The sequence below is a fragment of the Eurosta solidaginis genome, chromosome 5, assembly GCF_040869045.1.
Source record: "Eurosta solidaginis isolate ZX-2024a chromosome 5, ASM4086904v1, whole genome shotgun sequence".
In the NCBI taxonomy this organism is placed as follows: Eukaryota; Metazoa; Arthropoda; class Insecta; order Diptera; family Tephritidae; genus Eurosta; species Eurosta solidaginis.
The window spans coordinates 10,319,745-10,347,221 of NC_090323.1; the positions used below are offsets into that span (position 1 = coordinate 10,319,745).

Sequence of the window (27,477 nt, forward strand, 5' to 3'; positions counted from 1 at the left end):
TAGATATTGCGGGAAAGGCGGCCGCGGCAAGGTCGTTGGTCAGGGTTCGTGATATGGGATCTTTCTTAAAAAAAAAGAAAATAAATGTAAGACGCGATAACCTCCGAAAAGATCTAAGGCCGAGCTTCTCTTCCAATTTGCGTCGTGCTCCTCTGGATTTTCCCTACAAATTGGCCGGACGGGACCTACATGTTTTATGCCGACTCCGAACGGCATCTGCAAGGCAGATGAGTTTTCACTGAGAGCTTTTCATTGCAGAAATACACCCGGAGCGCTTGCCAAACACTGCCGAGGGGCGACCCCGCTTAGAAAAATTTTTTCTATTTGAAAAACCTTTTTTCTAAAATTTTGATGTTGCTTGCCCGGGGTATGAACCCAGGGGATACGGTGTGGTAGGCGGAGCACGCTACCATCACACCACGGTGGCCGGTCTTTTGGCAAGAGCTAAATTTAAGCCGCAAGTTGCTGCGATTAAGGATGCGGTGGATGGAATGCTATCCAGTGCTACTACGGTTAGGGAATTTAACATCTACTCTGATAGCCAAGCGGATATCAAGGCCTTGAGCTCAACTACAGTGCGATCGAGGGTGGTCTGGGAGTGCCTGACCTCGTTTGCGATTGCATCGAATTATTTTACAATTAAGATTATCTGGGTCCCGGGCCATAGTGATATCCCAGGTAACTGTCAAGCGGATCTCTTAGCCCGCATCGGTACAACTGAACCGGATGAAGAAGGCTGCAGGGATTTCGGCATCCCGCTGACCACCTGTGGATTGCTCCTCCATAGCTGGGCTTCGAGTCAGCTCAGCAAACGTTGGGCGGACACCACGTCTTGCAGGGTAGCAAGATCTTTCTGGTCGAAAGTGGATGGCAGGTCTGCTGAAATAATTGGGTTCACTAAGGCTCACCTATCAATGGTCATTGGGGTTTTGACAGGGTACTGTCCCATGGATATCCATGCGGTACGTCTCAATATACGGGAAACTCCATCCTGCTGCAGCTGTATGGAGGATGATGAGGTGGAATCACCAAATCACTTTATGCTTGATTGCCCAGATTTTGCCAGAACTAGGCGAAAGTACTTCAGTCGCGACTCACTTGGATCACCCGAGGATTTATCCAAAGTTGAGATCGGTATCATTCGGAGCTTTATCGTTGCTACCCGACGATTCTCTAAGTAGCTACATCTAAGTCACCGTTATTTTTGGTGTATGTGGTATCACAACGGACCTTCGTGTTGTTCAAGTGAGCTATCCTTATCAGGGAAGCTACCACCTAACCTATCCTATCCTATCCTATCAGTGGTGCACAACGCCCGCAGATCTTCGAATACATGCGCACTTTTTTTGTAGTAGTATGTGTTTACATGGAGATTGTTTGAGCGCAGAACTCTGGCATACGATTTTTATTTACTGCTTGAAGCACAAGTTAAAATCTGTTTGACTGCTTGCTTTACTGAATATCTGTCGCAGCACTCATTCGACATGTAGGTAAATCCCAAATAGTTTTTCGAAGCTCTCACGTGCACCACTGATTCATTTTAAAATTTTGTCCATAATAATCCAGTGTCAAAGAAACATAAATCTAAGTACCAAACATTCGAGAACAAAATTTGATTTAAACCAGTTTTTAGTTTTTTTTTTATTTAAAATTTAGAACAAAAAAATAAAACCGTTTAGAAAAAATATAACTTTCGAAACTTTTCCACGTTTTTGGAAGTGATGCTCCAAGTTTCGAAAGTAGATGTATGATGCTTCGAATTTGCATTTTTATGATGAAAAGATTGATATTAAAACAAAATTACAAAAATGGTGAAAATATGCCGATTTTTATAGAAACTTACAAGCAAATCACGTCAGCTTGGCTGATCTAACTAGCGCCAATTGGCGACACTAAGGAAACATAAATTGCTTTCCACCTGGTTCTTCCAGAGAAATGGGGACCGCCTTTTTATCTCTGCTTTCGTAAGCAGGTTCTGACAAGAATAGCTTCTGAGCCAGAGCATCCTTTTTAGTTCGCTTAGCAAGGCCTAGCCGGCAATAAGAAGTAGATTTATATTAAGTGTTAATTAAAGAGAAACTTATTAACATAGGGTGGGAAAGGAATATAAAAAAAGATCAATAAAGATGAGGAAACTCCTATGAAAGTTATATTGGGTGTTCTATTTTTACTTACCTCTTTTTTATATCCCCTTTTAACAGATATGTTTATAAGCTTTGCTTTTACTCAATCTTAAAATAAATCCAATTTCTCAGTCCCTCTTTTTGTCTCCTAAACTTTCCTTTTCCTCTCACCCTTTTTGCTCAGACTTTCTTTCTCTTAATCTTCTTGGTCTCCGTCTTTCCCTTCCCCAGTCTCTCCAATATGCCTCTTCCTTATTGTTCTCCCTGTTCCTAATAGTATTCCCCTTCTCTCTGCCTTTTCTTTTCCCTATTGTACCATCCTTTTTCCATAGCCCTCTCCCTCCTTATAAATGGAATTACTTACCAAGTAAACTTTTAAACTTTATTTCATCTAAGCTTAATACACTCGGATTTATAATGAATTAAAGCGACTTTGGCCGTTTCGTAAACAATCACGCCTGTTATCTCTGTTTCTCAATAACTGCGCCAATTGGGAGCGCCAAGGGAGGTCAAGTATTCCTCCACCTACCTCTCTCAAGAAAAAAAACACAGTTAAAATAATAAAATATATTAATTTTAATTTTAAGTGTTCTATTGAAATTGTGCCATTTCTGTGAGCCTCACTGTAAATTTATTGGCATGCATGCATGTACGCATTTTATTATGACAAATCAACTTCATTTCTTTATCTTAATATTTATGCATTTGTCATCGCTTATTTTTTTTTAATCCATTTGATTGTTTTAAAAAATATTTACGCCCATGTATGAATGTATGTATGTATCTATGGTTATGGACGGTAGCAGTCTGCTTTATCGGTAATTTTATCGTTGTAAAAACAAAATTAAATATTCTGTTTTCATTTGTATTCTTTACTGACTGCATCTGCTATTTATCTTTTAGTTGCTACTGTATAAATGAAATAATATCTCTGCACAAAGGCAGAAACAAAGTCAATAAATAAATTTTACAATAAGCAAAAGACAATGCCATAATGATGGAATATTTGTATGTACGTACATACATATGTATGTATGTATAGGCAACAATTAGTGCATACTAAAATTTTTCTGTGTGTATTAGGGTGGGTTAGATTCATAAATGAAATAAAAACATAAAACTCAGTTAAAATTAGTTCTTCAATTATTCGCAACCAAAACAAGTAAAGGTGTCTAAGTTCGGTTGTAACCGAACATTATATACTCAGCGTGAGCTTCAATTGCACATTTCATTTCAGATAAATTACTTTTCTACATAACACGTGGCAGCGCCCGTTTAAAAAAAATGTCTCCCCATTTCCTCTTACAATAAAACTTGATAAGTGAAATATCATTGATTCAAAACTATTTTTTGCTAACTTATAGCTTATTATTCTAGCCTACGACCCTTTTAAACTTGTTTTATATCTAAGTTAAATAAATAAAATAAAAATAAAAAAATAAAAGTTGCCGTCGTCTTCAACCGATCCCGTCCATATTTACTAGAAATATTTTCTGCTATAGGGAAAATTTGTGTACCCAATTTTATTACCATCCGTTAATTTTTCTTCGTGTATGGCTCCCGAAACATAGAAAATTGCTTAAACATAAAAGCGCCCCCTTCCCCCGTGCTCTGGGATGTATTAACAATTTTTGTTGTTATACATCCCAGAGCACGGGGAAAAAGTGTCAATAAAATATGACAATATGGCAGCATTGCCATCAAACAAGTCCAATTTTCACATTCATTCTGCAACAGATGTCGCAGTGTTGTGAATATCAATTGGCAAGAACCAGAATAGAAGTAGGATTAATGAAGACATACAAAAAATCGCTGTGATGGCTGAATGGTTATAGCAGCGGCGCCTAAACGTTGCCGATGAAGGAATTTAGCAGTTCCCGAAATGGATCTATACAACGAGCTTTGGCAGTTGTCTAAATTTTTTTTCTTCTATTCTAATTTAAAAATTTTTCAATTAAGAAAAATATATTATAACAATAATATTGATAAAATAATTATTGTTAGGCCTTGAGCTCGATTCAAACTCACGATATTACAAATCAGTAGGCCGATATAACAACAAAAATTGTTAATACATCCCAGAGCACGGGGAAAAAGTGTCAATAAAATATGACACTATGGCAGCATTGCCATCAAACAAGTCCAATTTTCACATTCATTCTGCAACAGATGTCGCAGTGTTGTGAATATCAATTGGCAAGGACCAGAATAGAAGTAGGATTAATGAAGACAAACAAAAAATCGCTGTGATGGCTGAATGGTTATAGCAGCGGCGCCTAAACGTTGCCGATGAAGGAATTTAGCAGTTCCCGAAATGGATCTATACAACGAGCTTTGGCAGTTGTCTAAATTTGTTCTTTCTTCTATTCTAATTTAATAATTTTTTCAATTAAGGAAAAAAAATTTATCATAACAATAATAATGATAAAATAATTATTGTTAGGCCTTGAGCTCGATTCGAACCCGCGATCTTATTAATAATATTTGTAAAATTGACTTTATCACAAGTGGGAGGTGGCACGCGCATTTTAAAATTTTTTTTCAAATTTTTATCGAGTCTCAATATCAGTCCACATGTTAAATTTCAACATTCTATGTGTATTATCTTTATATATAAAAAACACGTGTCAACATTTTCGGCCGCAATGGACTCCTAAACTACTGAACCGATTTCGAATTTGTTTTGCACCCCGAGTGTAGTTTGATCTAACTTGAGACATAGGATAGTTTATATCTCAGTTCATAGTCGCAATATTATTTTATTGCAAATTTTTTTATTTCTACGTAATAATAAAATGTTACGTATACGCAGTGGTGTACCTCTTTTCAGTTGGTATTGATATGTTAACCATTTTTTTTAATTCAGGAGTCTTTAGTTGTTGAATGTGCAATTTTTAAGCCGAATTTCAAAAGTAACGAATATCTGCGTTACGTTTTAATATTATTGTGAAGTGTGAAAAATAAAAATCTATATATATTAAAAGAAAGGCTAAAATGTGTGTTAGTTGGTCGCCGGTGGTTGAAGAGATGCGTCGGTCGATTTTGTTCAAACATACCTATTTACATACGTCCTATTCGATTTGCCTGAAATTTGGTATATAAATTTGCCTATATTAGTAATATTAGTATTTACGATTCTTTTTTCCGGGAAGTAGACCAGAGACGGACTGGGACTGAGACTAGGAGTGGGACTGGGACTGGAACAAAAACACATACCACCCTCTGGGACTGGCAATAAAGGATGAAGAAGAATGAGAAGAACTTGAGAGAAGAGAAAAGAGAGAAGGAGAAGAAGACTGAGAAAGAAATAGAATGAGACGAAGATGGAGAGAGATGAAGCGAAAAAGACGGAGGGGGAGTGAATAAAACGATTAGGAAAAAGTGAAGAGGGCGGGAGGGCAGAGTTAGACGGAAAAAGCTCATTAAAATGTATGCAGATAAGCCAAATTTAGGGTAGAACAACGTCTGCAGGGTCTTCTAGTTTACTAAATAATCAGGTTATTTGTGTTTTCCAAAATGTTATATATATATAAAAAGTGGGCGTGGTTATCATCCGATTTCGCTCATTTTCAATACGAATCTATTCTGAATTCCTTTATAGCTGTACAACCAACCGTTATCCAATCAAAGTTATAATACCCTGTGTGCAAGTACAGCTGGGTATAAAAAAACACGCTAATATGGTGCCGTTTTAGCATCTAAAATCCACTTAGATATTTGATGTTGATAGCACCGTAGCACAGAGGTTCGTGTCTCGCTATTAAGCACAACTCGTTTTTAGCGAGTTATTTAACCACTTCAATAATTGCCGCTAGATGGGTCTAACTCTCCTTTGCGCGCCTAGCCTAGAGAGTTACAAACAAGCATACATACAAGTGAAGCTAATTAAGCGTGTTAATATCAAATTAATCGCGTCGTAATAGACTGCATACATAGTTGTAGGGACCCGCAACGACTAACAAAATATGTAGATCACCAGAGGATTTGCACATGCATCCTTTTTATTTTTCGAACTTTTTCCATAAAAGCCCACATACATATAAAAGTAAAATCTGTGTTTTTATTTTTTGAGTCCTATAGAACTAGTTAAACTGGGCCTTTTAAAAATAAAAGTACGGAAATAAAAGTTAAATCCGCACTGTTATTTTTTAAGGCCAAAATAAAAGCCCGGCTTGATAACAAAGAAACGGCGAAAACGAAACGAAAAAAAAAATTTTAGTTCGGATAAGCCGTTTCTTTGTTATCAAGTCGGGCTTTTATTTTGGCCTTAAAAAATAAAAGTCCGGATTTAACTTTTATTTCCGGACTTTTATTTTTAAAAGCCCCAGTTTAACTAGTTCTATCGGAATCAGGTAATAAAAATCCGAAAATAATTTGTATCTTGATCCAAATATATTAAAAGTCCAAAATTAATAGTTTTGCAAGGAATTATATTATAAAAGGAATAACAGTTTCCGCCCCTGGTCAGGACAGTAATTTCGCAATCAGCGTATTAATCTGATTTTAACCACGGTAAGGTTGGGTTAGAATGGCTACCCTGTACAGAGATATACTAACGCCAGAAGTCCGTAACTAGCCTTTGTCTTTTGAGATCTTCTAGAATTTCACCCATTCTTGGCCTTAATTTAGCTACATACAGATATGTATTGTAATACTTCAATAATTTTAAACAAAAAAATTTAAAAATTTCATTCATCGCCGAAGCTAAAAAGGGCACTTTTTTTAAATGTTTAATCCAATTTCAAGCAATATTTCTGATTCGATAACTTGTTGCGTCTGCATAATTCGCAAACAGTCAACCAAAATGTGCACCAGTTTTGCGTTTTTGTTTATGTCCAAGTTATCTGTATTTATTTATTTATGTGGTACTATTTTCGTTTTCCCTTGAAAGAGTCACATTTCATTCATAAATATTGCAATCTCCGATTTTATATTTGGTTATCTCGTGGTGTTGGTCTTTTTGTTTTTTTACTTTTATTCAACGTGTGTTGTGGTTTTCTATTTCTTGCTTTCTTTTTGTATTTGCATTTTCATAAACATCTCTTACCCATTTATGACACTGCCAGCTAAGTTTTTGGATCTGGTTTAATTTTTGTTTTTTATTTGCCAAGCAAATGTTAATTGATTTTGGCATAAGTTATTTGGTTTTCGTAGTAAAATACATTACGTTTATTCATAATTAAAATGAAAAATTTTAATTAAATTTTTCTTTTTTAACCTGCTGGAAACGATTTTTTTTTTTCTAAATTACTTTTTTTCGGTTTTCTAGCGGTATACATCTACAAGTGGTTAATCTATTTTTATTTTGGTATATATGTAGATACTAGGGGACTAACTAAAGTTCGTTTAGTTGGCGAATCTACACAATAATATTTTCTTCAATCACCTAAAATGTTCTACGAGATTTTCGAAGTTTAAAAACAACTGGTTAAAATGAAGAATGAGAAAATGCAAACGATCTGACAATATATCAGACGAACTTCCACCATCAAAGCCCACAGAAACTTGCAAGGTATGTGATTCTCTTCGTTCGTTGAAATAAAAGCCGTTTTGTTTACATGCATATTCATCTACATTTGCAACTAAAAAAACATCATCGATATTTACACATAGTAGCCGTGTTTTTTTTTTTGCATGTATATTAGGGTGGCCACAAGAAATCTATTTTAGATTTTCCGCTAGGGCACCCCCATAAAATATGCCAATAGATTAGAAAATGATACATAAAAAGTTTCAGGGAAATCCGATAATGTTAACACGTGCCTCATTGAGGTCAAAGTTAGGAAAAACGGCGATTTTTCAGAAAAAATTGTTTGTGTTTCGTCAGTAAAAGTGAAACCATTTATGCCAGGAGCTTGACTCGTACACCATTCGATAGGTAATTTTATTTGTATTGATTTTGATTTTAATAATATTTTTATAAAACGGTTATTTTTAGCAGTATTTAGCATTTATCAGATCAGGCCACAGTGGATATCCCTAATTTTTAATTTCCATGCAAATGGATATTACAATATTCAATGGTATACGAGTCAAGTTCCTGGCATAAATGGTGTCACTTTTACTGACGAAGCACTAAAATTTGTTCTGAAAAATTGCTGTTTTTCCTAACTTTGACCTCAATGAGGCACCTTCTAACATTATCGGATTGGCCTGAAACTTTTCAATAATCATTTTCTGATCTATTAGCATATTTTAGGTGGGTGCCCCGAAAGATAGAACAAAAAATAAAATTCACCATATACCTTGTGACCACCCTAATGTATATACATCTACATTTGCGCTTGCCATCGCTTAGATAATGTTAAGGAGACTCATCTAGCGGCAGTGGTTAAATAACTAGCTACAGAACGGGCTGTACCGAATATCGGAGACACGCACCTCTGTTGGCCATAGTGTATAACCTATAGCTGAATCGGCTGCGGTGAATAGTGGACACACACAATTTGTAGAGCTAAAACATAGACACACATTTCAGTTGCATCTGAGTATAATGCGTATTGAAAGTTAGGAGTACTAATTTTCTGCGCAGCAATTTCAGAAGTGTAGATAAAGTTATGTACTTGGCACTCCATATGAGATAGTTATTAAAACTTTTTAAAGGTTGTCAAACGTTGTTTCTCGTTTTATATCCTTTAATTCTAGAGTTACGTATTGTTTAACCCATTCGTTTCGGTTACTAGACCGCTCCGTCCTCAAGTAGGCTACATGTTGCGCTTTTCTAAATAAATTTACCGGCCTAAAGTTTAGGCATGGTTAAAATACTTTAGTCGTTTCGTTCAACAAATTTGAGTAGATCACTCAGCAGTTGTATGCTTCAGAGCGACAATTTTTGGTATAGTTATTAAAAGTTTTTAAAGGTTATCAAACGTTGTTTCTCGTTTTATATCCTATAATTCTAGAGTTAAATATGATAAAATCTGCGTACGAATTTTTTTAACCCTTTCGTTTTGTTTACTCGACCGTTCCGTCGTTTCGTTCAACAAATTTGAGTAGATCACTCAGCAGTTGTATGCTTCAGAGCGACAATTTTTGATATAGTTACTAAAAGTTTTTAAAGGTTGTCAAACGTTGTTTCTCATTTTATATCCAATAATTCTAGAGTTAAATCTGATAAATACCGCGTACGAATTTTTTTAACCAATTCGTTTTGGTTACTCGACCGCTCCGTCCTCGTGTAGCCTACATATTGTGTTTTTCTGAAAAACTTACCGGGCTAAAGGTTAAGCATGGTTAAAATACTTAAGTCGCTTCGTTTAACAAATTTGAGTAGATCACTCAGCAGTTGTTGGCTTCAGAACAATAATTTTTGATATAGTTATTAAAAGTTTTTAAAGGGTGTCAAATATTGTTTCTCGTTTTATATCCTTTAATTCTAGAGTTAAATCTGATAAATACGGCGTACGAATTTTTTTTAACCAATTCGTTTTGGTTACTCGACCGCTCCGTCCTCGTGTAGCCTACATATTGTGTTTTTCTGAAAAACTTACCGGCCTAAAGGTTAAGCATGGTTAATATTCTTAAGTCCTTTTGTTCAACAAATTTGAGTAGATCACTCAGCAGTTGTTGGCTTCAGAACAATAATTTTTGATATAGTTATTAAAACTTTTTAAAGGTTGTCAAACCTTGTTTCTTGTTTTATATCCTTTAATATTAGAGTTAAATATGATAAAAACTGCGTACGAATTTTTTCAACCCTTTCGTTTTGGTTACTCGACCGCTCCATCCTCGTGTAGCCTACATATTGCGTTTTTCTGAAAAACTTACCAGGCTAAAGGTTAAGCATGGTTAATATTCTTAAGTCGTTTCGTTCAACAAATTTGAGTAGATCACTCAGCAGTTGTATGCTTCAGAGCGACAATTTTTGGTATAGTTATTAAAAGTTTTTAAAGGTTATCAAACGTTGTTTCTCGTTTTATATCCTATAATTCTAGAGTTAAATCTGATAAATATCGCGTACGAATTTTTTTAACCAATTTATTTTGGTTACTCGACGGCTCCTTCTTCGTTAGATTACATATATCGTTTTTTTTTTTAATTTGCTACCCGATCTAAAGGTTAAGCATGCTTAAAATACGTAAGTCGATTTGTTCAACAAATTTGAGTAGATCACTCAGCAGTTGTTTGCTTCAGAGCGAAAATTTTTGGGATAGTTATTAAAATTTTTAAATGTTGTCAAACGTTGTTTCTCGTTTTATATCCTTTAATTCTGGAGTTACGTATTGTTTAAACCATTTGTTTTGGTTACTCGACCGCTCCGTCCTCGTGTAGCCTACATATTGCGTTTTTCTAAATAAACTTACCGGCCTAAAGGTTAAGCATGGTTAAAATATGTAAGTCGTTTTTTTCAACAAGTTTGAGTAGATCACTCAGCAGTTTTTTGCTTCAGAGCGGCAATTTTTGAGATAGTTATAAAATTTTAAAGGTTGTCAAACGTTGTTTTTCGATTTATATTCTTTAATTCTGTATATAGATGTAAAAAAAACACAGATAGTATTAGTGTATGAAAAAATAGTAGAGACACAAACGTTCTTGGTAAGTGTATAACGCATACCAAAATTGAAAAAGGAGAATAGTGGTGACGCAGGCTTTTTAGTAATTTTATCGCGACAATTTCATAAGTGTATATAAATTTATGCACTTAGCAGTCCATATAAAGTTTAGGTGCAAATGTGTATATATATAAAAAAAACACAGCTAAACAGGCACTACAAAGTAAACTGCATAAGGCATGTTTTTTTTTTAATGTACGTTGTGGCAGCGCGCTTCCCTCAAGTGGCCCAATGAAACCAGGCTAATCCTGTTCATGCGATCGATTTATATATATATTTACAATACCTTTTAATAACTTTTTTTTTTTTTGTCAAGTCTTTGATAGGCAGCGGTTTGTCAAGCGCGAATTGAGACTGCTCAGCTACAGAAGAGATTTCATCAGCCAAGCGAAATACTTAAAGAGAACAGAAGCAAACGTATTATACATTAATTATTAAGAGAGGTGAGAACAATCTTTTTTATAGAAAAAAGGGATTCCGAGCTATCAAATGTGTTTGAGTGAGAGTTATAATCTTGGCATAAACGCCGAAAAGGTTCATTTTGTTCGAAATTCGTTCTACATTGTTACAGCAGAAGAGGTTCGAAGTTTCTATATTTTGGTTTCCAAAGGTTCAGAAGATTCTAAACGGGACATTTTTGAAGCCTGGAGAATTGCATTTTTGTATAAAAGATGAGTTTAATTAATAACTTTGCCTAGTTCCAGGCCATAGGTTTGTACCATTAAAAGGTCCATGCTACTATACTTTTAAGAAAAATAACAGGGTTATTCTCTTGCAAAATTCCGGTGAGATAGTGTTTTGCTTGGTTTTCATTAGGTCACAATGACTGACATCAAAACCTGCCTCAAGCTACTTCGTTAATTTAAGCGAACTTTTATTAGTTCCTAATACATGATTAGCTTTCACTTTCAGTTTCTTTTATTACGCTCGTATACTTTATTATCCTAACTATTTATGTCATAAGTTCACACTTTTATTGTGTATATAATTTTTATTGTTATATCTTCAATATAATTCATTTATCGTAATTTTTTCATTTAAATTCAATTCCCATACAATGGTTGTATAAGCGAAGGTAGCTTAGTGATATTTTGCGTTTATTTAATACAATTCCGTTTCCTGAGTGCGTCAGTTATCTTAAGCGTAATGTTCATATTGTCACGGAACAATGCATTCATATGAAATTCGTTTTGAGCTGTTACTGATCTTCATTTTCGTTTGATAAATGGTTGGTTTCTTCGAAAGCATTATAAAGCAAAAGTTATGTATAAACTAAATATTTTAATTAAAAACCTTAAGCACACACATGCTTAGTAGCGTCTTTCTTTAATACGAGTTCTTAAGAAATCATAAATTAAGATATGTACGTTGTACATATCATACAATTTTTATATTTTTGAACGTTGGGTCATGTATCGTAACGATCTAAATGCAATTCTCGGGGGTATTTTATAGCTGGGCCAATACAAAAGCATTTAATATCTGGGTCATATAGATCGAGATTGTGAAAATCGGTGCAGTGCCAGACTCCATATCCTTCCGAGGATTATTTTCGGTACTTTTTGGGATCAATGCTTGTTTGTATGGAAAAAATTTACTAAGCTTATTATGTATTTCCGACCAGTTCTTATTGAATCTGAAGGTATATTATTAGGCTTTTCCGGTCTAAGTTTTTGTTTTTAAGTGAGAAATATAATTAAATTATTCCACTTTTCTAACCCAACGTTTCGCTAATAACTTTTTAGCATCATCAGGGGTATGTGTTTATTTGTTAAATCTGTTACAAACAACAAAATACAAAAATGTTAAATTACATACAAAATCTATTCAGTTTGATAAATCCGTATGAAAAATCAACTAAAAACAGATAATAATACATGAAAAACCAACTTACAATATTGCACTTTGCCGAGGGGTTTCCTCTTTTGAAATTATTTAAAACTATTGTCTTTGAACATACAACACTTTCGAAAAATATAAAAACATTGAACATTTATGGACAATAAATCAATACCAACTTAACGCTATGGTAATCTCGTCAATACTAAAAACTATTTTCCTAAACACGTACTGTAAGCAGATGCTATATTGTCTGTATCTTCTTTCTTGTTAATCGTCTTTTCTCTTCTTTCCATGATTCTCAGGCTTTCTAAAGTGTATCTTGTTGTTTCTTTCCGTTCCCTGTCAATAATCTTCAATTTCACCTACAATCGCTGACATTGTTATGGATGACTTACTTGACAATGCTATTTTGGAACTTAAGAAACGATTTGATATAGACATAAAATTTATATGTAAATATGTAGACGATCTCTTGGCGATAATTAAACGTAACGACGCGAACATTATTCTAGATACTCTGAATAAATATCACAAAAAACTGCAATTTACAATGGAAATAGAAGCCAATTCCAAAATACCTTTTCTTGACCTTAAGCCACAAAACTTTTCATAATGCCAATATACAAAAAATTTATAATATTTTACACAGCAACAATTATCCTAATAATTTAATACGAGAGCTAATAAACCAAGAAATCATGAAATCCAGCAACCAACCTAACAAAAGAACAAATTTAGAAACGAAATCAGCGAAAAAGTTTTACAGCGTCACATACATACCCAAGCTTACCGAAAATATTGATCACAGCATAATAAAAACAACTAACACAACACTTGCCTATAAGTCAAACCGCACTTTGTCAACGATATTTACAAGAACAAAGTGTCCTTTAGATCTCCATCAACAAAACAACGTCATTTACGAAATAACTTGCAAAGGAAAACCAAACGAAGAATGCGGCAAAATATATATTGGCACAACAAAGCGTCCCTTAGGTGTTAGACTGGGCGAACATGAAGCGGATATAAGAAAATAAAAGAACAGTACAGCGTTATCACAACACATAATATCAAGTGGACACTCAGCTGACTTTACTAATGCGAAGATTATTGACAGGGAACAGAAAGAAACAACAAGATACACTCTAGAAAGCCTGAGAATCATGGAAAGAAGAGAAAAGACGATTAACAAGAAAGAAGATACAGACAATATAGCATCTGCTTACATTACGTGTTTAGGAAAATAGTTTTTAGTATTGACGAGATTACCATAGCGTTAAGTTGGTATTGATTTATTGTCCATAAATGTTCAATGTTTTTATGCTTTTCAAAAGTGTTGTATGTTCAAAGACAATAGTTTTAAATAATTTCAAAAGAGGAAAACCCCTCGGCAAAGTGCATTATTGTAAGTTGGTTTTTCATGTATTATTATCTGTTTTTAGTTGATTTTTCATACGGATTTATCAAACTCAATAGATTTTGTATGTAATTTAACATTTTTGTATTTTGTTGTTTGTAACAGATTTAACAAATAAACACATACCCCTGATGATGCTAAAAAGTTATTAGCGAAACGTTGGGTTAGAAAAGTGGAATAATTTTATTTTATTTCGTACTTAAAAACAAACCTTAGACCGGAAAAGCCAAATAATATACCTTCAGATTTACTAAGCTTCTTTGAAATCATATTCTCTCTGGATTGTTTTGGAATCAATTCGTTTCTATCTATTTTTTTCGATGCGTCTATTGTTTCTGCAGCATCCAAGTCATGCGAATAAATCAACAGCCTCTGCCGAAAGAAAATTGAGGGTAAGCAATGCTTATTCATCTATATATCCAGCAGTATAAAAAAAGTGGGCGTGGTTATTAACCGTTTCCTGCGAAGGACAAATATATAAACATGTAGGTATTTTAAGTCGTTCTTACGAGATTGTACCTCTTAAATATTAGCATTATGTCTTTATTAATTAGATTAGTTGAGCTGAAAGGCCGCCTAATTAACTGCAACATTCAAGGCTACTAAATTTTATCAAAATTATGTCTTTATAAGTTACAGAGATATGGCGTAAAATCGTATTTTTTGTATTTTTAAATACAAAGTGGGCGTGGTTATCAGCCAAATTAGTTTCTTCTCCCGGAGCAAGTCCTCTTTGAAGAAGATGCGTGTCAAATTTCGCCAATTAACCTCTAACCGTTCTGTGGCTCTCCTACCGAAAGCTGACAAAAACTCTTTGAATAAGTAATGGTTGCCAGGGCCATTTTAATTAATTTTTTTTTTATATTTTTCCAGATCTACGTAGACACTCTTCGTGCGAAGATAATAGCTCAACTAGGTAGTAAAATATCGAAGAACTTTATTTATAGGGAATATTTTATATACAAGAAGGCGAGGTTATATACCGATTCCGCCTTGCTAGTGCTAGAAAGAAGAGGTATGTCAAATTTCATTTCAATACCGTTGTACATGTGAGGATGAGCCTTCAGAGGGAGAGGTCGACGGGTAGACGAACAGATGGATGAGCAATGGTAACTTATATATATATTTTTTTTTTTTGTTTCAGGCTGCCGAATTTTTCGGTCGAGCATACCGTTTCTTTGCGGTAGTCGCTACCGCTTTCTTCGGCAACATCTACCTGTCTTTTAGCCCGTGCAGGATCTTTTGTACTTTAGTCGGAAGCGTTATGACATCCATGTCGTACCAAATAAGGTGAGGCGAAAAACTTGGGAGACAAGGGATATAACTGTTTATTTTGAAGCACAACTTATCTATGGAACAGTCCAAGTCTGTTACTCTTATTGTGCAGTTGTCTGCGTAGGACGCTATGGTGGATCCCTCAAAAAGGAGTGTGGATATGTAGAAATTAAACTCACACTGTGCTGCTTACTTTCCAATAATGCAGTGAACGTTTCACTTTTACATCATTTGAAAATTCCGAGCGGTAAATGATAAATCAATAAAAATAGTTTTCAATGCTTCTGAGCTTTTAAAACGATAAGTATTTTCTGAAATAAAAAAAATAAAAATAAATAAATGTAAGGCGCGATAACCTCCGAAGAAATTTTAGGCCGAGCTTCTCTTCCCTCGTGTTCCTTTTTAATTTTTCTTTCAAATTGGCGGGGCGGGACCTACTTGTTTCATGCCGACTCCTAACGGTATCTGCGAGGCAGATGAGTTTTCACTGAGAGCTTTTCATGGGAGAAATACACTCGGAGTGCTTGCAAACACTGCCGAGGGGCGACCCCGCTTAGAAAAGTTTTATTCTAATTGAAAAACCTTATTTCTAAAATTTTGATGTTGCTTTGCCCGGGGTGTAACCCCAGGGCATTCGGTGTGGTAGGCGGAGCACGGTACCATGACACCGCGGTGGCCCATAATGCTCATACTTATTGGAGCAAGATCGTGTTTTGATGGTTTTCTGAACCCAGCTTTTACGTCTAAGTTTGTTCCTTAAAAATAATGTCTGCGTTTGCAGAAAAAAGTAAAGTGAAAAAAATACAGCTTAATCACTTGTTAATAAATAAAATTAAAGTGCTAAATTTAAAATAATAAAAAAAATTAGCAGCTAAGCCAAAGCATAGTTTATTTTTATGTGGAAGTTCGGTCACTCCAAAAATATACCCGCTGTATGTACTTATGTGCGTACGCTTATAAACATGTGTTCATATCTATGTTAAGGCACGAATTGGCACCTTGAATTACGTTATTTATTAGGATATTCTCCCTACCTAAAATAGCATATACAAATTGTATGTATTGATATGAATTAGGGATGTTCTAAATTGATTTGGGAACGAACATAAAAATTTCTTCCACAATTTTTTATAAAATAAATAAAAATTCGCTATACAACAGTAAATCATAAAAAATTGATTTAATTGAGTATAAAAAATTATAAACTAAACAATTTGTTTACTTTAGGTATACATAACTTTATTTTGAAAACATTTTGTTTCACAAAGGCTTCAACCGACACACCAGCCTAACAAAGCGAAATTAAGCTATCTATTCTGGTTTAAAGGAACCAGAAAATGGCATAGTTGATTAAAGCTTGTCGGCATGAAAGAACTGATAGGCCTATACCTGAGCCGTAGTATCATGTTCCTTCAAATAACACATTGTTCTACACGATCTAAACAGGTATCAAAACTGGAGACTGGAACATAGGCTTAAAGAGCACAATGGTTACACCAGCCTTTAAAAAATCAATCGATAAATACGAGTAAGCTTTAAAAAATCAAGAACTATACCGCAATACTTATACTCTGCTTCTAGAAAGATCCCAAATGTAGAAAAATTTTGAAGTTTCGTTAAATTCGGACTCTATAATATTTCAATACCCAAAGGAGCTTTAACCATTAAAGGACTGCTAGTTTTCAAAGTTTTTATTAATTTAAAACCTGGTTAGGCACCGATTCATAATTCGTTTTTTAATACGGTCTATTTGACATGCACATATGGCAGATATAGCACGAATAAATGTCCGCACTAAATATGTAGGTAAAATTATATGAAGAGCTCATAATACGGCACATATTTGCAGTAAAATTTTAGCAAATAACCTATCAAACTTTTTATTATCAATTTACAAATACAACTTTACAACTAAAATAGAATCAATAAAAGTATATTGATAAAAGTAAACAATTTCAAGTCTAGTCGAGCAAAACGAAAAGCTGTTAATAGGTTCAATGATAAATATAGTGCATGTATATGTATTTATATTTGAAATTTGTACAACAAATTTAGCATGATAAAATGATTTAAAATATGCTTACAGTCATGTGCATTAAATTAGCGACAGCACAGAGTTATTCAACACAGTCAACGATCTGGTCTCTGGAAGATAACACAGGCCGACAAAATGGGACCGATTTTTTTGACCATAAACCAGACCATACTTTCCTAAAGGTTTTCGATGCTAAGATAGAGCAATTTAAAGTTTATAAATTTGCTAATTTTCCTATAGCTGAAAAACCACTGAATTAACGTAGGTATGATGCAGTAGAACACATACCTCTTACGATAAGTCTACAAATTTCAAGCTTACACATCTTAAGTCCAAATAACTCGATCCCACAAACCCCAAGCTCACAGACGCCAATCCCACATACCCCAAACCCAAAAACCTCTAACCGGCAATTTTAAATCTATAAACCTAATGCTTAAACACCGCAAGCCCACAAGACACAATCCCACAAACTATTAACACATAAACCCCAAGCCCGCAAACCGCAATGCCAAAACCCCAAGCCCAAAAACCGTAATACCCGAAACCCCAAGCTTATATACCCGTAGCCCACAAAGCCAAGCCTTCATCCCAAGTTCACAAACCTCGAAGAATTTTTGCCCCTCTCAGCCGAGCCCAGAGTCACGAAACGTAGACGTGGCGGTGATGAATCCATGTTTTTTTTGGTTTTTTATGTTTTTTTATTTTCTTTGTCTTTTATATTTTTGATTGTGTTTGAACTTTTTGCGGTTTATTGATGATTTTAGGTGATGACTCCATGTTTTTTTTTTTTTTTTTTTTGTTTTTTTTTTTGTTTTTTGTTTTTTTTTTTTTTTTTTTTTGTTTTTTTTTTGTTTTTTTGTTTTTTTTTTTTGTGTCTACTGCATCATACCTACGTTAATTCAGTGGTTTTTCAGCATACCTTTAGGAAAGTATGGTCAAATTTCTTCTCGGCCTGTGTAATTACTCGAGGCTAGAAGGTACAAAATATCGCTTCCTTTGGTTCAACCGCATTTTGTGATTCGTAAAAAAGTTGCATACTCTCTGTAAGTATGAAATATGTTTTCATGTGGTCAATTATTGGAAGTTGGGACGAGAAAAAGGCAAGCTGTAAAGTAAACCTTGTATCATTCCAGATCATAGATATATAACGCATACGCGCTAATATTTTGTATTTGAACGAAAACTAGAATAAAAAGGGAAATTTTAATCATTCAGAAACAGGATGTCCACAATCCGTACAGAAATTTCCGAAATTTTTTTTTTCTTGTTTTTTATTTTTTTAATTTCTTATTTTGCTGTTTTTCTTTATTTAACTTTATTCTTGTCGATGAAAGAAAAACTTTTTCTCCACGAATAACTACTTCCTTAGAAAAATGGGCGCATCACCGGTTCTTGCATGCTGAGTATTTTCAAAGACGGAGCTTGAGTATCAATACACGTGTCGTTAGAAAGAGGGGTTTACCTCCGTTCCAACTCGCAAATAATTTTTGTGCTGGCCAAAGCAAGTTTTGAAAATAGGACGACAGTATGCCCACTTCAAATTATCACAAATAAGCAAAAGCATTAAGATAAGTTCTTGAAGGTCAAATGAAAACCAATCAGCTATAACTTTAAAAATAATGCCACCTCTTTTAAAAATTCGGATTTTTCCGAAAACGGGGTTGTAAGTGGATTGTATAGTTGGTAATTCTTTACTTTAGCTCACAACTGCTAAAACTCGTCCAAAAATATCGGTAAAGGGTGTCCACAGACGCGCTTTGAACCCAGGATCACGAATCCGAAAGCGGAAATTTAAAATTTTATTTCCTTCCAGAGACATTTGCAAACAAAATTGAAAATTTGCATGTGGTTGTTGTAATTTTGATGATTTTGTTGTAACCACAAAAAAAGTGTTCTGCGCGGATATAGTTTTGGTCTCCAAACCGGTGTTGGACCCACCCAGGGTAATTTTTTATAATCGCGGCCGAAAGCCGCCAATGCAGAAAGGAGTTCGGCGCAAAAATAATATGGATCACACCCCCGGTTTCGGAGCTCTCCGAGGTCATTTTTCGGTTTTTTGGAAATATCTTTTGACAGAAATAAAATTCGTGGTCCTGGGTCCAAAACGCGTCTCCTGATACCCCTCCCGAAATTTTTATACGAGTTTTAGCAATTGTGAGCTAAAGTAAAGAATTACCTTATGGTTTTCGCTCTACATATATGTTGCTGCTATTTTCGTGTTCACAACTGTATGTGTAGCAACACTTCAAGCATATACTGGAATATAAGACGAGTGTACGTTAGTTAATTTGGGTTGTATTTTTTTATACGCCAATGTATATTTAAATATATGAAAAATCTTAACACGAAGATTAATGATTTCACTAACGTACGCGCATTACCTCAACACACCTTTCAGAGTAAGATGAGAGCAATGCGCCCGAATTGGGTGCTAAAATCAATAATGCCACATGATGCAAATTGAAAAACCACCAAATAAGTTTGCAAAAGACCAAAATATTTATTGAACCATTTGACCTCGTGTACTTAATATATGGTTGAAAATAAACTTTTTCGTATGCTCCAGTTTAAAAGAATAATTTTAGATAGAAAAAAGGTCAAACTTAAAAAATGGGTCTGAGTTTATTAACCCTTAAAATCGAAAGACCAAATTGAGCTAGACAAATTCTGATTTTTAATTTATAAGCATAATAAATAACAAGTAAAGGTGTCGAAGTTCGGGTGTGACGGAACATTATATACTCAGCGTAAGCTTCAATTGTACATTTCATTTCAGATAAATTACTTTGTTACAAAACACGTGGCACCGCCCGTTTAAAAAAAAATGTCTCCCCATTTCCTCTTACAGTAAAACTTGACAAGTGAAATATCATTGATTCAAAACAATTTTTTGCTAAGTTATAGCTATTATTCTAGTCTACGACCCTTTTAAACATGTTTTCTTTCTAATTTGCCGTGGTCTTTAACCGATCCCGTCCATTTTTAATAGAAATATTTTCTGCTATAAAAAAAATATGTGTACACAATTTCATTACGATCCTTTAATTTTTCTTCGAGTTATGGCTCCCGAAGCATAGAAAATTGCCTAGTCATAAAAGGGGCGGTGCCACACCCATTTTTTTAAATTTGAAGTTTTTCCTATTTATTGTTATAAATCCACTTTGGAAATGAAATACCATTGATATAAAGAAAGCTCTTTTTTACAAAGATATAGCTTATTTTATTCATCCATGACTCTTTTAAAAATCTTTTATATAAAAGTGGGCGTGGTCCTGAACCGATTTCGTACTTTTTCTTCAAGGCATTCCTTATAGTAAAGGAAACCTGTCTGCCGAATTTTGTTACGCTAGATTTAACCATTTCTGATTTATGATTAATAATATTTGTAAAATTGATTTTATTACAAGTGGGCGGTGCCACGTCCATTTAAAAAATTTTTTTTTAATTTTTATCAAGAGTTTCAATATCAGTCCACATGTCAAATTTCAACATTCTAGGTGTATTATTTACTAAATAATAAGGGTTTTTGTGTTTTCCAAAATGTTATTTATATAGAAAGTGGGCGTGGTTATCATCCGATTTCGCTCATTTTCAATACTAATCTATTCTAGGTCCAGATAAGTTCGTGTACCAAATTTGGTGAAGATATCTCAATATTTACTCAAGTTATAGCGTTAACGGACTGACGGCCATGGCTGAATCAAATTTTTTTCGATACTGATGATTTTGATATATGGAAGTCTATATCTATCTCGATTCCTTTATACCGTTTCCAATTAAAGTTAATATACTCTGTGTGCAAAGCACGCTGAGTATAAAAATACAGCGTAACCACTTGTTAATAAATAATAAACCATTTGCGTTATGCTAAATTTAAAATAATAAAAAATGTTAACAGCTAAGCCAAAACATAGTTTATTTTTATGAGGAAGTTCGGTCACTCCAAAAATATACCCGTTGTATGTACTTATGTGTGTACGCTTATAAACATGTGTTCATATCTATGTTAAGACACGAATTCGCACCTTGAATTGCGTTATTTATTGGGATATTCTCCCTACCTAAAATAGCATATACAAATTGTAAGTATTAATATGAATTAGGGATGTTCTAAAATAATTTGGGAACGAAGATAAAAATGTGTTCCACAATTTTTTTATAAATTAAATAAAAATTCGCTATACAACAGTAAATCATAAAAAATTGATTTAATTGAGTATAAAAAATTATAAACTAAACAATTTGTTTACTTTAGGTATACATAACTTTATTTTGAAAACATTTTGTTTCACAAAGGCTTCAACCGACACACCAGCATAACAAAGCGAAATTAAGCTATCTATTCTGGTTTAAAGGAAACAGAAAATGGCATAGTTGATTAAAGCTTGTCGACAAGAAAGAACTGATAGGCCTATACCTGAGCCGTAGTATCATGTTCCTTCAAATAACACATTGTTCTACACGATCTAAACAGGTATCAAAACTGGAGACTGGAACATAGGCTTCAAGAGCACGGAGCAATGGTTACACCAGCCTTTAAAAAATCAATTAATAAATAAGAGTAAGCTTTGAAATATCAGGAACTATACCTAAATTATTATACTCTGCTTCCAAAAAGATCCGAAATGTAGAAAAAATTTGAAGTTTCATTAAATTCGGAGTCTGTAATATTTCAATACCCAAAAGAGCTTTAGCCATTAAAGGTCTGCTAGTTTTCAAAGTTTTTATTGATTTAAAACCTGGTGGTACCGATTCATAATTCGTTTTTCAATACGGTCTAATGTACATGCACATATGGCAGATATAGCACGAATGAAAGTCCGTATCAAATAGATAAAATTATATTAAGAGGACATAGTACGTCACACATTGGCAGTAAAATTTTAGAAAATAAACTAACAAACTTTTTATTATCAATTTACAAATATAACTTTACAACTAAAATAGAATCAATAAAAGTATATTGATAAAAGTAAACAATTTCAAGTCTAGTCGAGCAAAAGGAAAAGCTGTTGAAAGGTTCAATGATAAATATAGTGCATGTATATATTTATATTTGAAATTTGTACAACAAATTTAGCATGATAAAATGATTTAAAATACGCTTACAGTCATGTGCATTAAATTAGCGACAGCACAGAGTTATTCAACACAGAGTCAACGATCTGGTCTCTGGAAGAATATTACTCGAGGCTAGAAGGTACAAAATATCGCTTCCTTTGGTTCAACCGCATTTTGTGATTCGTACAAAAGTTGTTTACTCTCTGTAAGTATGAAATATGTTTTCATGCGATCAATTATTTGAAGTTAGGGCTATTATTTTGTATTTGAACGAAAATTAGAATAAAGAGAAATTTAAAAACGGATGTCCATTTCTTCATTTAACTTTATTCTTGTCGATAAAAAAAACTTTTCCCGCACTAATAACCACTTCCTTAGAGAAATGGGCGCGTCGCACAGTGTCGCGAAGCGGCCAAAAGTCAAAAAAGTTCATCGATAGATATTTTTATAAAACTTTGACAAACGATGGGGAATACCTCCACTAAATCATTTCGAACAGAATTTTTAATAATAGAATTACGCGCTTTTATCGGGACTTCCTTAAACCTGGAATTTTGTTAATTGATAATTTTGCCCACGGTTTTTTATGAAAAACATCACTGAAACAAACTTAAATTCAGAGTTTCTTAGTAAATGTAAATATCTCAAATGAGTTTTTCATTATATTTGGAAGTTTTCCATAAATGGCAACCCTACTTTTTTATTTATTCATCGTTCAGGTGATGAGTACCGTTACTTTTTATAAGTGGGAAAAATTAAGTGAAAGAATAAAAAAACTCATCCTAACTCCAACACAATTTTTGGATATATTGTCACAAATAATGTTAGCTCAAAATTAAGACTAGTGAGAATGTGCGCTAAGTTGCGATATTTACACTTTCTTACTTTATAGTGATATCTGCTATTGCGGTTGGCGATGTTTCTGACGTGTGGTTTTTCTTTTGCAAAGGAATGACGTTTACAAATTCTGTTACACATATTACAAATTTCATAAATTTTAAAGCAGACCAAAAATTTAATTTTTCCAATGTAAAAGTAAATAAACGTTAGTAGCATGCATATTGAAGCTGCAGTTTTAATTTTACCACCCACTAGTGTAGGGGGCGTGGCAGTAGTCCAATTTTGTTTATATTTAAAAAATTTTTATCTACAGTAAGTGTAGGCTCCATGATGAACTACAGCGAAATTGTAGCACAAGTATTTTTGGCCGCGCTTATATGGGATCGCGACACTGTGCGTCGCCGTGTCTTGCAGGCTGAGTATTTCGAAAGACGGAGCTTGAGTATCAATATACGTATCGTTAGAAAAAGGGGTTTACCTCCGTTCCAACTCGTACAATGTATATATGTATATCAACAAAAATGTGCTTGACAAAGCAAGTTTTGAAAATAGGGAGACAGTATGACCACTTCAAATTATTTCAAAAATGAGCAAAAGCATTTACATAAGTTCTTGAAGGTCAAATGACAACAAATCAGTTATAACTTTAAAAATAATGCCACTTCTTTAAAAAATTCGGATTTTTCTAAATATATGTTGCTGTCTTGTTCACAACTGTATGTGTAGCAACACCTTCAAACGTATACTGGACGAGTGTACGTTAGTTAATTTGGGTTGTATTTTTTATACGCCAATATATATTTAAATATATGAAAACTCTTAACAAGAAAATTAATGATTTCACTAACGTGCGCGTATTACCTCAACACACCTTTGAGAGTAAGATGAGAGCAATGCGCCCGAATTGGCTGCTAAAATCAATGATGCCACACCGCAAATTGAAAAACCAGAAAATCAGTTTGCAGAATACCAAAATATTTATTGAACCCTTTGATCTCGTATACTTAATAAACGGTCGATAATAAACTTTTTCGTATGCTCTAGTTTAAAAGAGTAAATTTCGATAGCAAAAAAGGTGAAACTAAAAAAATGGGGCTGAGTTTATTAAACCTTAAAATCGAAAAACAAAATTGAGCTAAGCCAATTCTGATTTTAAATTTTTTAGCATAATAAAAAAAAAATGTAAATTTGGATGGGTACAATTTTTAACTTCGAAATATTCATACATATATTTACATTGTGGCGAATTTTAGCATCACTATGTTGTTGGTAAATAAAGGCACAACAACAATCAGCCCTATTCTGCATTTCGATTACGTCCCCGTTCTCCGTTACGTTCAAGTCGAAGATAGGTATTCTACACTACGGCGTAATCGAAAGAACAAGAGGAAGAGTGATCAAATTTTCGAAATCAGCTGTTTTGCGTGGAATGTGTGAAACAAGAACACAAAAATAGAAAAATATTTATCAAAAATTGTGAAAAATTGCTAAAAATTGTGAAAAAATAGTATAAATATTGTGAAAAAATTATAAAAAAAAGAGCCAATGGAGTCGATCGCAGCAGCTTTATTGATGGAAGAGGAGGACAATGCGACACAAATGGCTGAGGCTAAGGCTGAGAGACGGAGAATGCGCGATATCTGTAATCCATTTCCGATGAGTGAAGAATTGTGAGAATCTTGTTTACCAGTGTTCAATGTTTTTATATTTGCTTTATTTTTTAGATTCAGGAAGAACTTTAGGCTAAATAAAGATGCCTTTAAATATATTTTGGATATTTTTACCCCAGAAGCACAATCAAATAAGAAGTATTGATGCCAGATATCCTGGATGCAACCATGACTCACACTTATGGGGTTTAAGCAAAATTAATGAGTACATGAAACGGCGATATGAGGAAGGTGAAAGAAATACGTGGCTCTTAGGTATTGCTTTACTATATATATAAATAATTGTACATTTAATTAAAAATAATACAAAATTAAAAAAAATTTATTTAAATCAATAATTTTATTGACAGGTGATGCTGGATATCCATTGCTACCTTGGGTAATGACTCCTTATCGCTCTGTTCATGAAGGAAGTCCACAAAGCAATTACAACATGCGGCACTCCAAAACCAGGAATATTGTTGAACGAACGATTGGAGTGTTGAAGAACCGTTTCCGTTGCTTATTGGGTGCTAGACAGCTGCATTACTCACCTTTAAAAGTTAGCAAGATTATAAATGTTGCTTGTGCCCTCCACAACATTTGTATTTATTATAGAGTGGAAGCTTTAGATAGCAGTGAATTGAACTTTCTTTTTCTTATGAAGATCATGACACTAACGACGAGGATTATTCATCCATAGCGAATGGTATACGTAATAACATACTTGCTTCTTTTCAAAACAGATAAAGATACAAATTTATTTTCATAAAATTTCTTTTTTAACGCTGGAGTCTCCGCCAAACTTTCGAGCGATTGATTCATTCGCCGCAAATATGTACACATTTTGTCCATTTTATTCAAAGAATTTTCATGGAACTTCGTGGCATTTGTATAAAATTCACTCTGAATGTATAATTGTTCTTGCAGCAAGGAAGAAATGGTCTCCTTTACTGCTCTTCTTTCCCTGGGCTGGCTACTAGCTCTGCTAGTGGAAGGTAGATTATCATCAAAGGAACGGTTGGAAATGTCCATTTCAGACAGCTGACCATTTTCAACCCCTACCCTTCCACCGAAATCTTGCGCACCTCGAACACAGCTTGTGCATGTTTCCAGCCCAGTTAGCCCTATCACTTTCTCCTCAAGTGGACTTATGCGTTGGATTTTACACTGACCGCCACCTGTGCCCATCATTTCCTTTTTGTTGCTAGAAAGCTTGCGTTTTATGTAGCACTTCCAATCGATCCACACCTGCAATAAATCATTGCATTTATTTTCAAACAATTAAATTCTCGGTAATCTCTTACCTTTTTCCAGGCAGTAGAATCCTTCCTTGGCGGACCAAGTGCATTTAGTGTACGCGCGACCTCCTCCCAAAACGCTTGTACCTCTTCTTTTGGGCGCTTTTGAAATCCTTGGGCGATGTCCCTCTTACTTTCCAACATTTCGGCAAGTTTCTCATATTGCCCGGGTGTTGTTGTTTTTGACCTACAAACAATCAAAAAAAAAACCACCAGATTATCAAACCAATTGAATATTTTTATTTTAAATTTATTTTACAGTGATTAACAAACATTTAACTTACATTTTTTATAAATTTTTATCTTTTAAAAGCGCGCAAAACACAAATTGAAATTTTCTACGTCAACAAATTTGCAACGGAGAAAAACGGAACTACGATCGAAATGCAGAATACACAAAATCGAACGATTCGAAGTTGGATCGAAAGAGATTGGAACACAGAATACCAAAATTGCCAAATCGAAAAAATTCCAATCCAAGTCGAAATGCAGAATAGGGCTGAATAAAGCAAGCTGCCACTCTTGTGCACATGAATAAATCAATCATCATTTACACACATACATACAAGGCAACGAAGAGATATCTCACAAACATATGTAATCATCAGCTGAAGTAGTTACTCACACATAAACCTGCATATGGCTATAAGAAAAACATAAACTACAAATATACATGTAATTTAAGAGATACAAGCTAATTTAATTTGCCGGCATTTTATTTCTTCCATACAAAACATGTATCATTAAGAAGGAACAAGACAGTACTGTGTTGATTGGAATCTGGTGCATTCCAACAAAGTAAAAATATGCTTTTTCATGAATCACTGACCGGAATCGTATGCATTCCGGCAGTATAATCTTATGGGTCAGGCATCGAGCTGATTGGAATCCGGTGCATTCCAACAACACAGGTCATGTTACTTTTTTATGCCGTGTGATGGCGTATTGCACTACTCTTAGCACTGCCGGATTCCCATGACATGCTGATTGGAATCTTGTTGCATTCCAACAGGAAGATTGGAATCCACTGCATTCCGAAATCATGCTGAGCGGAATCTGATGCATTCCGCCAGTATACGATCTCGGTATAAGATCTTATTTCTGCTCATATTTCTTATTATTATTATATTCCGAAATTAAAGAGTAATGTTCATTAATATATATTTATTTGTAATATAACATTGTTGAAATCTCGATATATCTTAAATTTTGTCTTTTGAGTTGTATATTTATATATCTTTTATATTATGCAGTCGACCCTAGTTTGTCGTCGACTTTAAATAATAAATAAATAAATATATGTATGTGTAGATGGCACCCAAGCAGGAGATACAAAAGTTCAGAAGGTGAAACGTCTAGACCTTCAGAGAAATATACGA

The 27,477-nt window shown here is 34.1% G+C and overlaps 1 protein-coding gene and 1 long non-coding RNA gene across 13 annotated transcripts in view; both read right to left on the reverse strand.

Moving 5' to 3' along the window:
- RhoGAP71E (Rho GTPase activating protein at 71E) overlaps window positions 1-27,477 on the reverse strand; it is a 92,975-nt gene that overhangs the window by 34,836 nt on the left and 30,662 nt on the right. The window lies entirely within an intron of this gene.
- LOC137252498 (uncharacterized) lies at window positions 24,997-26,906 on the reverse strand. Its single transcript, XR_010953571.1, has 3 exons — window positions 26,383-26,906; window positions 26,105-26,285; window positions 24,997-26,048 (listed from the first exon to the last, which is right to left on the reverse strand). It is a non-coding gene; the product is annotated as an uncharacterized lncRNA (long non-coding RNA).